Raw genomic sequence first — 16,468 nt, 5'->3', positions numbered from 1 at the left:
CACAGTATTCCAGGTGCGGTCTCACCATGGAGCAATATAGAGGCATTATGACATTTTCCGTTTTATTAACCTTTCCCTCCCTAATAATTCCTAACTTTCTGTTTGCTTTTTTGACTGCTGCAGCACACTGAGCTGACGATTTTAAAGTATTATCCACTATGATGCCTAGATCTTTTTCCTGGGTGGTAGCTCCTAATATGGAACCTAACATCGTGTAACTACAGCAAGGGTTATTTTTTCCTATATGCAACATCTTGCACTTGTCCACATTAAATTTCATCTGCCATTTGGATTTCCAATCTTCCAGTCTTGCAAGGTCCTCCTGTAATGTATCACAATCTGCTTGTGATTTTACTTCTCTGAATAATTTTCTATTGTCCGCAAATTTTATAACCTCACTCGTCATATTCCTTTCCAGATCATTTATATATATATTTAAAAGCACTGGTCCAAGTACAGATCCCTGAGGCACTCCACTGTTTACCCTTTTCCACTGAGAAAACTGACCATTTAATCCTACTCTCTGTTTCCTGTCTTTCAACCAGTTTGTAATCCATGAAAGGACATCGCCTCCTATCCCATGACTTTTTAGTTTTCTTAGAAGCGTCTCATGAGGGACTTTGTCAAATGCCTTCTGAAAATCCAAATACACTAACATCTACTGGTTCACCTTATCCACATGTTTATTAACCCCTTCAAAAAAATGAAGCAGATTTGTTAGGCAAGACTTCCCTTGGGTAAATCCAAGGTTCAACCACTCCTGTGCTGTGCTGCTTTGGTCTTGTGCTTGGGATCATTGCCCTGCTAAAAGGTGAACCTTCTTCCAAGTTTTACTTTTTTTAGCAGACTGTAGCAGATTGCCTTGCAGTACCTCCCTGTATGTTGCACCATCCATCCGTCCTTTAATTTTAGCAAGATGCCCAGTCCCAATGAGGAAATGCATCCCCACAACCTGATGATGCTATCCCTATACTTTTCTATAGGGATGGTGTTTGCTGATGATTGGGCATCGTTATGTTTGCGCCACACATAGGGGTGGATTTTAAAAGGGCCGCGCGCGTAAATCCTTCCGGATTTACGTGCGCAGGGCCCTCGTGCGCCAGTGCGCCTATTTTGCATAGGCCGCCGGCGCGCATAAAGCCCCGGGACGCGCGTAAGTCCCGGGGCTTTCGAAAAGGGGAGGGAGGGAGCGTGTCCGGGGCGTTCCCGAAACGACGCAGCGTTTCGGGGGCGGGCCCGGGGGCGTGGCGCCGGCCCCGGGGCGTGGTCGAGGTCTCCGGACCAGCCCCCGGGACCGGAGGACAGAGCGGGGCTGCCGGCGACGCGCGCAAAATTAAGCCTGCTTTCAGCAGGCGTAACTTTGCCGACAAAGGTAAGGGGGGGTTTAGATAGGGCTGGGGGGGGGGGGGGGGTTAGGTAGGGGAAGGGAGGGGAAGGTGGGGGGAGGGCGAAGAAAAGTTCCCTCCGAGGCCGCTCCGACATCGGAGCGGCCTCGGAGGGAACATGCAGCTTGCGCTGGGCTCGGCGCACGCAGGTTGCACAAATGTGCACCCCCTTGCGCGCGCCAATCCCGGATTTTATAAGATACGCGCGGCTACGCGCGTATCTTATAAAGGTAGGTGTGATCTTGTCAAATTTGTTTTTATTACTCAACAGTTATGTACTGCAGTATTTTGTACAAGCTGCAGTCACTGGTTCAGTTTGATGGGCATTCCAATGAACAGCAAGTTGCAGTAGTTCAGGCAGAAGATCACAGAGACCTGGATAATTGCTGCAAAGGCCGAATGGTCAAGAAGAGGCCATGGATGTTATAGTTGGTGTAGTTTGAAGAAAGCTGCTTTAGTCACTGCACAGACTTTGGCTTTGATTGTGAAGTTTGAGTCTAGAAAAAAAATCTAGGCTCCGAACTTGATGGCTGAAGGGGAGAGCTAGCTTGCTAAGCATTACCTTGGTGCCCAGGTGGGTATGGTCTGTTTTTACAATCCACAGTACTCATTCTTTTGGGGTTGAGTTTCAACTTGTTTAGACTTAGACAGAGAATCCATTTGCTCCCCCCATCCCATTGCAGCAAGCCAGTGTTCATGCCCAGAATGATAAGAAGATACTACAGCAGTAGGAGCACAATGTCCACGACATTTCTTGATTCCATAGCACATTAGGAGAAATCAGCAAGCAGGACTCTGGTCCTACTTGTTGCCTCTGGATCTATCTAGCTCTTTGGGCATGATGAAGCCATTGCTTCTTGCAAATCGTACCTTACCACTATCTATAGCATACCTACTCCTCCTTTCCTTCTATTGTAAGCACACACACACAAGTATAAGTGATCTGAAGTCTTTGGAGAAAAGAGAGGAGGAAGTGACGTCATCGTAACAGATGGCTGCTTGAGCCACGAGCTCCTCTCCTAGCCTACAACTTTAGCTAATTTTAGGAGCTATTTGCATCTCTCCTTCCACCCAGAGATACGTTGAGATCCCGAGATTGCATTTGCAAAGGCTACGAAGTGAAAATCTGTTGACTTTAACTATTTTTCCTATCGAAAAACCTGAAGAGCGGGAGGCCGAGGCAGACAATCATGGAGTGGGTACGGAGCAGTCCGAGGAAACAAACAACCCTGATGACGCCTTCAAAATCACCTCGGAGGAGGCCCCGACCCGCACAGAAATTCGCGACTGGTTCTGTAGCCTCAGACAAGATTTGAAAAATTACAAAAAAGAAATTCATGAAATGTTGGAAGAATTCCATGAAGAAATTACATTGCTTGGGCACAGAGTGGACGAAATTGATATGAGAGTGGACACTCAGTCTGAGGCAAAAGCAACTGCAAGATGTATGCTCTGAGCTACAGGAAGAAAACGCCGCCATGAGAGCTAAGCTCGCGGACTTGGAAAACAGAGCCAGGAGGGGGAACCTCTGATTCAGAGGTTTTTCTGAAACACCGGATAATGTGGACTGTTTCTCCGTAATTAGCTGTTTTTGCAAATTCCTTCTAGACTCCAGCAATGCAAACAAGGAAGGATCAACTCCAGACATTAAGCTGGATAGGGCGCACAGAGTCCTGAGATTGGTGAACACTAACCAAATGCGCGATATTATAGTATGCTTTCATGACTATTCCCTGAAAGAAAAAGTAGCTGCAGCGGCCAGGAAACAAATAAGATGGTCATGGGAAAACCAAGAAATATCAGTGTATGCAGACTTGTCCCAGGCTACTCTAGAAAATTGATTGGATTTGAGGAAGGTGACCACATTTCTGCGGAGAGAGAACATAAAATATAGATGGTTGCACCCTTTTGGATTAAGTTTTACATGGGATGGGGTATCTTCCCGACTACGATCTGTTGCTGAAGCAGCTTTAATATTGAAAGATCGGGGATTTTCTACATCAGCATCACAGACCACTGGATCTAAAAAATTCATACCTAAAAACCAGCACCCAAGATGGCAGAGGGTAAGCGCCAGAAACAGCAGACTGAAAAAAAACTCGGATACACAAAGGAAAAATACTGAAGTACCCTGAACCAGCAGTTCTTCGCACTCAGAGTTGGGACTTCGCTCAATCTTCTAACATCAAGGGCGTCTCGAGAGAATTGGCTTTCTTAATAGTTATAATTTCTGATATTTTTCAAAAGAATTGGAAGGAAAGATTTTAGCATGTTATGATACTTAGGGCAATTATGTATGTAGCTCCCATTATGGCCTCCTATTGAAGTAGCTATACCATGGCTGGAGGGAGCCTCCATGTTTTATGATATTATTTTCCTCCATAGGGATGGGAGCTCTGGATCTGTGGGGAGGTTAGAGGAGATCTATAATCTATTATGGGGGGGGGGGGGGAGGTTTATGGGGTACTTATAAGAAAGGGTCAATGCACATTTCAACTATGCATATTTTTGATTTGACAGCTGGCTTTGGGTACCTGGCGATATGTACAACAGGTATTGATTGGAAAAGTGTTTAGCACTTGTTCTGATTATTAGGTTAATGATGAGTTGCCTGATTTTCTTTTATCTCTCTCCCCGTTATACCCCCATGTTGGGGATCAAGATGGTATGTGTTCCTCAGTTCTATTTGAAGTATATTTCTCTACTCTGTACAAAATGGAGAAGGAGTTTGGGACCAGAGCACTAAAGAGTAGGGATATGCAATTGTTTTTCCCGAATTAGGCAATGTCAATGAAATTGCCTAATTTGGAATGGTTTGGGAGAACTGAAAAACGATTGAATTTTTTCCGAAATTTCAGAAAAAATTCATTTTTGATTTAGTGTGCACTAACTCCCGATTGTGCGCACTAACCCAAAAATCAGGGCCCCCGAAAAAAAAACCCGAAGCGCGGGAAAAACGAAATTCCCGTGGGGAGGTCCCGAAATGAAACCCGACACAAAATTTTTACCCAAAGCACATCCCTAAGAGGCAGAAGCAGACCTTTACGATTCCCCATGGCTTCTTTTCAAATAGTCTCCCTTAATGTCAAGGGTTTAAACTCTCCTTTTAAGAGACACCTATTTTTTAAAGAAATGGGGAACCTGAAAGCGGATATCATATTTGTCCAAGAGTCTCATTTAAAAAGTTGGTACAAATCTTTACTAAAATCTAGTATGTACCCTAAACAGTTTTTCACTCCCAGTTCTAAAACATCCAACTACACTGGGGTATGTATATTCTTTTCGCAACACTTTGTGTTTGAGTGTCAATTATGTATTCGAGATCCATTGGGAAGATATCTCTTGCTACTAATATTGGTGGATGGTGTGGAATACACACTAGTAAATATATATGCCCCAAACAAAGACCAGGTAGTATCTTTAGATGCATTGCACCAGGTATTACTCTTACACAGCAGAGGTAAACTGATTATTGGGGGCAATTTCAATTTAGTTAGGACTCCCTCGCTTGATGCTTCCAGGGGTAGTGTCTCGACCGCCCCTTATCACAAAGCTAAATTAAAAGAGCTGATGGAAAACTGGCAACTGATAGATGTATGGAGAGCACACTTCCCATCATCACGATCTTATACCTTTTATTCTCCCTCACATACTTCCCATTCAAGAACAGATTTCCTCTCAGATAAAGCCCTCTTTAATAACATCACTAAATCTGCTATATCCCCAGCAGCGTCGACCGATCACACGGCAGTTTGGTTAGATATCACATTTGAACAACATGATAAAGGGGTTCACTTTTGGCGATTAAACGATTCCCTGTTGTCAGATGTAGGGTTTAATGACTATCTCATAACTAATATTAAAGATTACCTAGAGAGGAATGACACCGGAGATATATCCCCACCTATAGTCTGGGATTCTCTAAAAGCATATGTACAAGGCCTTTTAATATCTAGAGCCATGTATATTAAGAAATGAAGCACCCAGGAATCCCAGGCTCTGCATGAGGTAATCTCGAACCTATCCCGTAAGCATCAAGCTACAGGTTCCCAGAAAGTGGTACTACAACTATCCTGGGCCAGAGAATACCTCATGCGGCTGGAATCCATAAAGATGGTTCATATGATGGAACTTGCGAAACAAGATTATTTCGAGGGGGGGCAACAAGGCCGGGAAAAATCTAGCGAACAAATTGAAGAAAACCCTATATCAGAATACAATTGCCAAAATTAAGGATGAAGGGGGTGCCATTCTTATGAATAACATGGATATCCACAAAAGATTCCTCCAATTTTACACTAGTCTCTATGCATCAGAGTCTAATATCACTCAGGGCTTGATAGATAGTTATCTTGAGATGGTCCCATTACCTACTTTATCTGATGGTGCGAAGGGTGAATTAGATGAGAAAATTACGACCGTGGAGATATTAAATATTATAAAAACACTTAAGATGGGAAAATCGCCAGGTCCAGATGGACTCACAGCGAAATTTTATAAACAATTTGGCCCATACATTATAACTTATTTACAAAAAGTATTCAATTATTTGAGAAATGGAGAATCTCTATCTCACAACGCTAACAGTATTGTTAAAGCCGGGTTGAGACCCTGCAATATGTGGGTCATATAGTCCTTTTTCATTGATAAATACAGACCTCAAAATACTACCAAAAATCTTAGCAGGGCGGGTAAATAAGTATATCATAACTCTTATCCATCCAGATCAAGCAGGATTTATACCGGGGAGACTAGCAGGGGACAACATTCGTAAACTAATAGATATTATGTGGTGGGCCCATAGGAACAATGAAGAATCCATTTTCTTATCCATTGATGCTGAAAAGGCCTTTGATATGGTGCACTGGCCTTTCCTTTTTCGAGTACTGGCAAAGATGGGTTTTGGGTCTTACTTTTGTACATGGTTAGCCAGATTATACCAAAAACCCAGAGCCTGTCTCAAAATCAATGGAGGTTATTCAGATTATTTTCCAGTGGGTAGAGGGATTAGACAGGGCTGCCCCCTTTCTCCCATTGTGTTCACTCTATTTTTAGAACCATTGGCTATTACTATCCGCAACAACTGGTTTATCTGGTTTTACGTTCAGCAACAATTCATTTAAACTCTCCCTCTTTGCTGATGACATAATGTTTACAATTACAAACCCCCATGATTCCTTGTTAGCAAGAGAACATGATTTACGTTCTTTTAGCAAGGTCTCAGGGTTTAAGGTGAATTGGGAGAAATCTGAAATCCTCAACATTACATGTAAAACAGAATTTGTTCAGATGCTAAGGGAAACACAACCCGTTTCCACTGGGCTAATAGTAAGATTAAATATTTGGGGATCTATCTCTCGGCCCACCCAAAAGATCTATTTGCTCTGAATGACTCACCCTTATTATACAAGCATTGCTAGACCTGGAAAAATGGTGCAACCTTCCGATCTCATGGCTAGGTCGCATAGTGACGATAAAAATGAATTTCCTGCCCAGGCTGCTCTATCTGTTCCACTCTCTGACTATTTCCATCCCTAACAATATATTGAATAACTGGCAAAAAAGGGTTTTTAGTTTTATTTGGAAAAGGTGTCCTCCCAGGGTTAGTAGGTCTACCCTTTACCAAACTAACAGGCCGATACAGTAAGGAGCAGTAGGAAGAGGTGCGTTACGGCCGGGCGCACCCGCGTTTGCCGCACGCACAGTTCGGATCACCTACCGCTCGATACTGTATTGAAATAGCTTGCAAATGCAAGCCGCGTCCAAGAAGCGTCCGTGAAGCGTTAGGCCCGCACAATCCATTTTACTGTATAGAGCGCTATACAGCACCTATACAGTATCATGACGTTTGAAATGACAGGTACCAGGGGGGATTGCGAGTCCTCTCTCCCCCCTCCCGAAGCAAGGCAGGGTGAAAATTAAAACAAAGTGAATAAAGTGTAATAAAAGTAAACTTACTGCATGTGAATTTTCTTTGAACAGTCCTCTCTCTCTCTCCTCCTCCCGAGGCGCGTACTGCGGCTCCCCTGCCTCCCGGGGGCAGCCGGCGGCGAAAGCGGCTTCAAGCAGCCCCCGCCGGCGGTGAATGAATGCGCGCCTGTGCGTGCAATTTTGGTGCTCAAGGTGTGACGTCACGACGTTTGGCGTCACGGCGTGTGACGTCGGCGTTCGCTAATGCACTGCCTTGAGCGCCCAAATTGCATTCATTCACCTTCGCCGGCGGGGGCTGCTGGAAGCCGCTTTGGCTCCCCTGCCCCCGCCGGCAAAGGTGAATGAATGCACGCCTGTGTGTGCAATTTGGGCGCTCAAGGCAGTGCATTAGCGAATGCTGACGTCACACGCCGTGATGTCAAACGTCGTGACGTCACGCCTTGAGCGCCAAAATTGCACGCACAGGTGTACACAGGCGTGCATTCATTCATCGCCGGCGGGGGCTGCTGGAAGCTGCTTTCGCCGCCGGCTCCCTCCACCTGGATGAATGCACGCCAGCATGCCCGCCGGCTCCTGCCTGGGTGAATGCACGCCTGCACGCCCGCCGGCTCCCGCCTGGGTGAGTGCACGCCCGCCAGCTCCCGCCTGGCCGAATGCACGCCCGCCGGCTCCCGCCTGGATGAATGCATGCCCGCCGGCTCCCGCCTGGGTGAGTGCACGCCCGCTGGCTCCCGCCTGGCCGAATGCACGCCCGCCGGCTCCCGCCTGGATGAATGCACACCTACTCGCCTGCCGGCTCTCGCCTGGCTGAGTGCACGCCCGCCGGCTCCCGCCTGGATGAAAGCACGCCCGCCGGCGCGTACGAGTGTGCATTCATTCACTCACCTTCGCCGGCGGGCGTGCATTCATCCACCTTCGCCGGCAGGGGCTGCTGGAAGCCGCTTTCGCCGCCGGCTGCCCCCGGGAGGCAGGAGAGCGCCTCGGGAGGAGGGGAGAGAGGACTGTTCAAAGAAAATTCACATGCAGTAAGTTTACTTTTATTACACTTTATTTACTTGTGTTTTGCCGATTTTCGCCCTGCGCCTTGCTTCGGGAGGGGGGGATTTTGACCGGAGCCTGCCTATTGCTGTCACACCACACTAACGCCAGGGTAAGGATCCCAGGGGGTGAGGGGGGTCTTTTGCCCATGAATTTCGTGTCTCTGACCTGATGCTCCATACTAACGCAGGGGTAAGGGTAGGCGGTAAGTTAGCAGGTTAAACGCGCGGCAAAACTACAGGTTAAAAAGGAGATAATCGGGGCGCACATTGCTGTATGGGAGGGAATAGCTAATCGGAGCATTTACATCTCATATACATGCTGCGGGCAGAAAGGGTTACCGGTTGATTTAAAGAAGCGGTAAGGATGAGTTTAAAGGGGTAGTGAATCGCGGGTTGGACTTACGCGGCCAAATTGTGAGTTAGAAGCAGGTTAGAAGCAGGGTAACCACGGCCGCGCTTTACTGTATCGGCCTGTAAGTTGGAAGGTGGGTTGGGAGTACCCAACTTAATATGGTACTATGTAGCAGCCCAGATGAGACCCCTGATTTTATGGCATCATGTAGAAGATGTTAAACATTGGGTAATAATAGAGCAATCACAAATGTCTGAGATGCCTTTAGCAGCCACACCGTGGCAAGCTAGGAAGACATGGACGGCTTGTCCTCAAATGCTTCCAACTACGCGACATACCTTGAGCCTATGGGAAAAGTGGAAGGTGAAACTTGTGGGTAACAAAGCTTGCTATCATTTAACTAACCTGTTTCATAACTGCATCTTTTTCCCTAGCAGCTGTGCCCTTTCCTTAGTTTACAGCATGGAAATCTCGAGGTATATGCTGCTTTGAGCATATTTGGGTGGTGATAATATTTTATCTTTTGAATCTCTATATTCGACACATCAACTACCAAGTTCAGAGTTCCTAGCAAATCAACAAGTATATCACTTCTGTAAGAGCAGTAATATAAAAGATAATTTATGCATGGGCAAATCTCTGTTCGAGGGTTTTTGCTCTACCCTGTTTAACTTTAAGGGACTCATTTCAAAAGTCTACAAGTTGTTGAATTTGAGACTTAAAAGTACCCCAACCCACATTAGCACACGGGGTAGGGATCTCTCTAGAGAGATCTCCTCTGAAGAACGGCTAGAGGTTTATGAGCAAATAGGCAGAGCTTCTATTTCCTCCCTGTTGGTTGAAAATGGCTATAAGCTTCTTTACAGATGGTATCTATCCCCTGACAGACTATTGAAAATGCTACCCAAGTTTGATGGAATGAGTTGGAGGGGCTGTAAAACCTTAGGTACATTTGCACATATGTGGTGGACAGGGGAATGTATTGCCCCCTTATGGAGGCAGATTGAAGACACGCTTTCCAATATATCATCCGATGCAGTGCGTCTACGGATGGAGACAGCGCTTTTAAATAATACAGGAATTGGCAATCAACTCTAGCTTTCATTCCCTTATTATCCAGGCATGCATAGCAACCAGGCTCGAGACTGCCAAAGCTTGGAAGCAGGCCCACAGAACAACGCTAGTGAATGTTTTAATGAGGCTTGATAACGTTTGCACTATGAGCAAATCGACAGCAGAAAAACACCAAAGTTTGAAATGCTTTCATTCCATCTGTGACCCTTACCTTAACTGACGTAAATCTCCTGATGGTCACCTATGACATACTAAGGAACATTACTTGGAAGCTGACGCCATCCTGTTTTTAGGAAGCGTGTAACGAGGGATGAGTATGCTATTGTTTTCTTGGCGGCTGGGCAATAGAGAATAACACTTTTGTCAAGCAGACGTTCTTTTTTAGCTTTTGTTTTACCTGTTTATCTATTCTGAAATTCTGTACGAAGCATTAGTGTGATGTGCAAAGGGGGGTGGGAAGGGGAGGGAATGGATAGAATAATGTAAGGTTAGGGTAAGTATCAAAATGGTGGTTATATCTCTAATGCCTGTCTGCTCATTATGTTTGTATGATTTATGAAGATCACCAATAAAAACGTTTGTTTAAAAAAAAAAAAGTCTTTGGCGAAAAAAGAAACTGCACCAACTAGTATTGTTGTGAAACTGAAAGGATCCTGGAGGAGAGGAGGGGAAAAAGTGAAGGAACCTGAGAATGCAGTGATAGTGAGGAATCTGGAAAAGAGGGAGAAAAGCTAAAGGAAAGAGAGAGAGAGAGATAAAGAGATCTGAAAGAGAAGAGGAGCTGAAGGGGACTTTAGCATAGGAATAGAGCTCCTCCTTGGGTAGAGGAGAGGAGAAAATGGAACGGGAAAAGGGAGATGGAGAGGTATCCAAGGGAGAAAAGGGGAGCTAGAAAGAAATGGCAAGTGATAGGTTGAGAGGAACCTAGAAGGAGCAGCAGGGAGGAGGAAAGGGAAGAGCAGGTCCGGCACTACCAGGTCTGCACATCGTGCAATTACACAGGGTGGCAATGGAAGGGGCTCACTAAAAACAAATAAGAGGCTTAGGAGGCCATCAGTGGACGCCATCCCACCGGCATCCGAAAAAAGAAGAAAGGCCCTGGAAGCTATCAGAGGATCCCATCCCACCAGCAACCGAATAAAGAGGAGGACCCCAGCAGGAGGAAACCCATTTTCCTGCTTCTCTACAGTGCAAGCCACACGTAGAAGAATGAGCTTGATCTTCTACTCCAGATGGGGAGCCTGCCAGCCTGGGCTGTGTGTGTGTGTGTATATCTGTGACTGGGAGCCTGCCTAGATGGGGGGATGAATGTGAGAATGGGAACCTACCTGGGGAGGGGGGTTATGAATGGGAGCCTGCCTGCGGGGGGAGGTGGGGGGCTGTGGAGTATGAATGGGCACCTGCCTGTGTGTGTGAATGTAAATGGGAGCCTGCCTGGGATAGGTGTATGTGTGAATGGGAGCCTGCTAGGGATGGTGTGTGCATGTGTGTGAGTGAATGGGAGCCTGCCTGGGAGATAAGTGTGTGAATGGAAGCCTGCCTGCAATATGTATGTGTGTGTGTGAAGAAAGTTTGTGCTGCTTCATTAATCCAAGACCAGCTCAGGTAGCCTGGAAATCAAAAGTTTTCAGGTATGAAGAGTGGGCAATTTTTCCATCCTTGTTTTAATTATTGGGTGTTTGATGTGTCTGCCATTTTGAAATACTTTACTGCTGTTTGGAAAATGTTTTAAATTTTGTATGAGCTCTTAATTATTGGATATTATTCTGTTCATCAGTTCATTGGAGATTTTTTATTAGTATGGTTTTACTAATATGATTTATTTATATTCCTCAATTTTATTGTTTGATGAATGATTTTGAGGATTGATGTTTCTGTTTTTCCATTGCTGCAATGCATAGAGTCTGGCTTGTTGCAGTTTCCCAGTTTGGTTTCTGTTACATGTTTCTTTTATACTTTATGGTCTCTTTTTTCTGTATTTGATGAGGGTCTGTCTGTGTTCTACATGTGTAACCTAGGTAGGGTATTTTGCTAGCAGATAGTATCTATGTAGGGATTTATAGCAGCCTAGTTTGTTCTGTTTTCCCATAGAAGATGTATTGGTGTTTTAGGGCCTGAGGTAATATTTGCAGTTTTGCTTTTTCATGGATTGGGTTGTTCCTGTTTGACTACTGGCAATTAGTACTGTTTTGTTATGGGAAGTTTACTATATCATTATTGTCATTCAATTTACTTAAGACTTTCTGAGGGCCAATCCTATCATATGGGTTCCAAGTGTCTTTTTTTTTTTTTTTTTGGCAGTGCATGTAATTCTGTACAACATAATGGTGCCAGCTACAGGGCCAGCAAGCATCATTTTACATACTGCTGGGTGGGGCAGGAGCAGCTTGGGATTACTTCTGCCCAATTTTAGCGTTTTGGACCTGCTGATGGGATAAGATAGATTCAAAGGGTATGTCAATTTTGAAAGTTTATATTGCTGGAGGGTGCATGTTTTGTTTTGTTTTTTGGTGGGGAAGGAGGGCCTGGATCAGAGTGTGAGACTAACAGTTTCTACTGTGCTTTGGTTATTAGGAAAAACAATAAAAAATCTGGGTTTAAAAAACCCCCCAAAGAAACAGATTGAGGTGGGAGGGGGTAACACAGTAATTGTTCACAGAGGGCAGCAAAAATGCCTGTACTGGTCTTGGGGGAGAAAAAACAGAAGGGAAGATGAGAGAGTGCGAGGTGGAAAGGAGTGGGGGGGGGGGGGATGATGATGCATTATACAATCTGCATCCCCTTTTTCAAAAATCCTAGTGTGTTACAAAAAAATTAAGCTGAATTTTGTTTTCCGTGTATGGTTAGCTTGAAAAACAAGATAACTGTGTGTTCTGTTCTTAAGCAGGACATAAGACAGTTTCTTAAAAAAAAGAACTCTCCTGTATAAAGTATGAGCCCTGGTCAGCCTGGTCAGTGTGTATTGGGAAGCTCGTGCTGCTGTCTGTTCTATGGCAGAGCAGTGAGGGCATGGCGCAAGCATAGGGCTGGATTTTAAAAGGGTTATGCGTCGCCGGGCCTATTTTAAAAAGGCCCGGCGACGCGCGTAAAGCCCCAGGACGCATGTAAGTCCTGGGGCTTTACAAAAAGAGCGATCCGGGAGCGGAGTGAGGTGGTACAGGGGCGGGGCCAGAGGCCTCCGACAGAGCGGCCATTGTCACTGTGTCGGAGGATCGCTTGCCGGCAGGCTGATGGCGCATGCAACTTGCGCCTGCCCAGAGGCAGGCGCAAAAGGTAAAATAACAATTTTGGGGGGGTTAGAGTAGGGCTAGGGGGAGGAACGGTTAGGGGAAGGGGTGGGAAGGTCAGGTTAGGGGGAAGGGAACGGGGAAGGAAGCGCGGCTCAGCGCGCACACAGGTGCACCCCCCTAGCGCGCGCGACCCCTGATTTTATAACTTGAACGCGCCTGCGTGTTCAAGTTATAAAATCGCGTGTACATGTGCGCGCGCCGGGTAGCGCGCGCACATGTACGCCGCACGCGCTCCTTTTAAAATCTACCCCTAAGCTTGTACTGCTACCAATGGAGCTGTACTGCTGAACCTGTTTATTCGGGGGGGGGGGGGGAGGAAAGCTTGCAGTGCACTGCTATCAGTAGTGATATATTTTCTGGTGGGGAAGCGGAGGAAAGCTTGCATTTCTTCAAATGCAGTGCTCGACCTATGGTGAAGCAGCGAGTGTGTATGAGAGGAGGAAAGCGCTGTGTCTGGTTTGCGTCAGGGCAGCAAGCACGCGTGAGGGAGGAAGGCTTGCACTGCTGCTGCTGCTGTAGATGAGGCAGAGTGAGTGTGTGGTAGGTTTGAGCTGCTGCCGCCCATGCTGTCCCTGTTCTGTGGCGGGGCCGTGTGCGAGGGCTGTTGCCAATACTGTATCTGTCCTTGAATAGTTTTCAGCTATGGGACACCGCCCCCCAAACAAAAAAACAAACCCGTGGCTAGATTTTTATCAATATGTAGCCGGACAACCAGTAAATTGCAACGCGACTTCTTTCAACCAGTCTTAGTGCTGTTTGCTCTGCAGTAAACCCTCACAGAAATATATTACATTAAACAAACTAGGCAGACCATGCATTTTTTTCTCTCCATGTTCTCTATAGCCTGATTTATGTCTTCGCCCAAGTTGTGTGCCTGAATAATATTAGCAAGGTCAGTCTGATTAGACAGGAAGAAATACCTTGGTTCCGAGACATTTCACCAAGCAGGGGAGCTCCTGGACACGAGATGCCCCTGTAAGTAGTGATCACTTGCATGGATAAGGTGCCCGGTTTTCTCTTTCTTGTTGCCTTTCAAGGGTGAGGGGTGTGTCACAGGCAGACAGAATGCCTGCACTTACAGGTGGAGCAAGTTTTCTATAGAATGTGCTCACAGTTTCTCAAAGTCAATGCGGGGAATTCGGCTTTCTGGGTCCTAGAGCCTGCCGTTTTTCTGAACAGATCATGCATTACTTCAGTTGTGTGACACATGAAAACATGGGCACAACTTTCCCTTTCGGGGCTTGCAGAGCGCTATGAGAGATCTTCAGCAATTTTCACTATAGACTTGCAGGTCGTGCTGGATTTTCAGGTGTTCAATCCCTTAGAAGTGCTTGCGGGATTAAAGATAAGACATCACCACCAGAGCTGAGTGGATTCAAATTTTCAGATGAGGGTATTAAGTACCTGGGCATTTGCATGCCAGTCGATTTGTCTTGACTTTATACAGACAATTCTTCGATGATGGAGAAACTAACGGTAGACATCTCAGCGGCCTTTGACACCATCAGCCACCATCAGCCATCAGCCACCACCACCTCCTGACACGGCTAGAAAGCATCGGCATCTCAGGAATAGCTCTTGCTTGGTTCAAATCCTATCTCTCTAACAGAAAGTTCTCTGTGAAAATTGGAAACAACCTATCTGCCTCATACCCCCTACAACAAGGAGTCCCGCAAGGCTCATCACTCTCATCTACCCTATTCAACATTTACCTCACTCCCCTCTGCCACCTCCTCACTGACCTTAAACTCAAATTCTACCTTTATGCTGATGATGTACAGATTCATCATTCCCATTCACAACTCCATATCTGATGCCCTCGAGCACTGGGAAAAGTGCCTTGCAGCCATCAACGCCTCCTCACCAACCTTCAGCTTGCTCTCAACACCAACAAAACGGAACTCCTTCACATCTCCTCGCACCCCCCCTGACCTCCTACCTAACGACCCTAAACTTAACCTCCTCACAGCTCAACCCTCCGTTAGAGACCTCGGAGTCCTTCTTGATCCCAACCTAAGTATGAAACCTCACCATCAACTCCATCCTCAAAACTGGCTCTTCAAGCTAAATGTACTAAGAAACTCAGACCCCTGCTCTATGCCACATGACCTCCGCACAGTGATCCACGCTACCCTCACCTCCAAACTAGATTACTGTAATGCCCTCCTCTTAGGGCTCCCATTGTCTTCTATCAAACCCCTTCAACTTCTGCAAAATGCTACTGCAAGACTCATTACAAACACACACGCAAACATGGACCATATTACACCCCATCCTCAAGGATTTACATTGGCTCCCCATAATGTCCCGTATACACTACAAAACTCTGACCATAATTCACAAGTCCATTTACACCCACAATTCCAACTGGCTCGACCTCCCTTTCACTGCCCCCCTGTCCACCCGAGCCACCAGATCTACCAACAAAGGCACCCTACATGTTCAATCCTTGAAACTGGCACATCTCTCCTCCACCCGAGACCGTGCCATCTCTATTGCCGGGCCCGTTCTCTGGAATACACTACCTGTCCACATGCGACTTGAACCCTGTGCATTTAAATTCAAAAAAGAAATTAAAAACTCTCCTGTTCAACCATGCTTACACAGAATAACTCCTTCCACTCCCCCTCGCAGTCCCCTTTCAGGTGACCTCCTTATATTAAGGAGACTTTCATTGTAAATTGTTTTGGTTATTACCTTCTTGTTCTCCTATCCTTCCTACTGCCTTTCTGTTCTTCCCCCGCCCAGTTACATTCCCCTGTTGCAATGTATTTTCCAATCTTTTCAGTTACTATGTGAACCGGTATGATGTCCCCACAAATACCAGTATATAAAGTTTCTAAATAAATAAATAAATAAATAAATAAATAAATAGATTTGAATAGATGGATATCCCTTTCTTTGTTTTGGATGGATAGGCTTAATATTATTAAAATGGTTGTTCTTTCTTGTTTTATTTATAAATTTCTTCACTTATAATGCGATATCCCTCTTAATACAATCAGTGGTCTTCAGAGTATGATTTCAAATTTCATATGGCAAAACAGGATGTTTACAATTAAATATTCAGAATTGTTAAAACACAAAGAGCATGGTGAGGTGATCTACCAGCCTTTCAACTTTATTATTGGGTGGCTAGATTGGCATGGGTGAGGAGATGGCTGGATGCAGACCTGATCCAAGCATGGCTTTCTAGGGTGGAGGTGAAGGAGAGGGGATTCAGCTTTGCCATGGTAGTACAGCTTGCCTTGGATCCTAATCCAAGTAGGCGGTTAGGTAGGGGACATCCTATAATTGCCCTCCCATTGAGGATTTGGAAAGTGATATGTAACAGATTGGATTGTCAATTGAATAGATTCACCTGTATTACTTCGATAATAAATAATCCCAGGTTAT

The 16,468-nt window shown here is 45.6% G+C and overlaps 1 protein-coding gene across 2 annotated transcripts in view; it reads right to left on the bottom strand.

Moving 5' to 3' along the window:
- Positions 1-14,133, bottom strand: part of LOC115095337 (anoctamin-10-like) — a 79,587-nt gene extending 65,454 nt beyond the window's left edge. For both annotated transcript variants that reach the window (XM_029608866.1, XM_029608867.1), the window contains exon 1: positions 13,993-14,133. The gene's annotated coding sequence lies outside the window, so the exon portion shown is untranslated. The remainder of the gene's footprint in view (positions 1-13,992) is intronic.
- Between the last annotated feature and the right edge of the window lie 2,335 nt (positions 14,134-16,468).

Source organism: Rhinatrema bivittatum, chromosome 7, assembly GCF_901001135.1.
Source record: "Rhinatrema bivittatum chromosome 7, aRhiBiv1.1, whole genome shotgun sequence".
Lineage (NCBI taxonomy): Eukaryota > Metazoa > Chordata > Amphibia > Gymnophiona > Rhinatrematidae > Rhinatrema > Rhinatrema bivittatum.
Note: the sequence above shows the minus strand (reverse complement) of the source record. Positions and strands in the feature narration are given on the sequence as shown.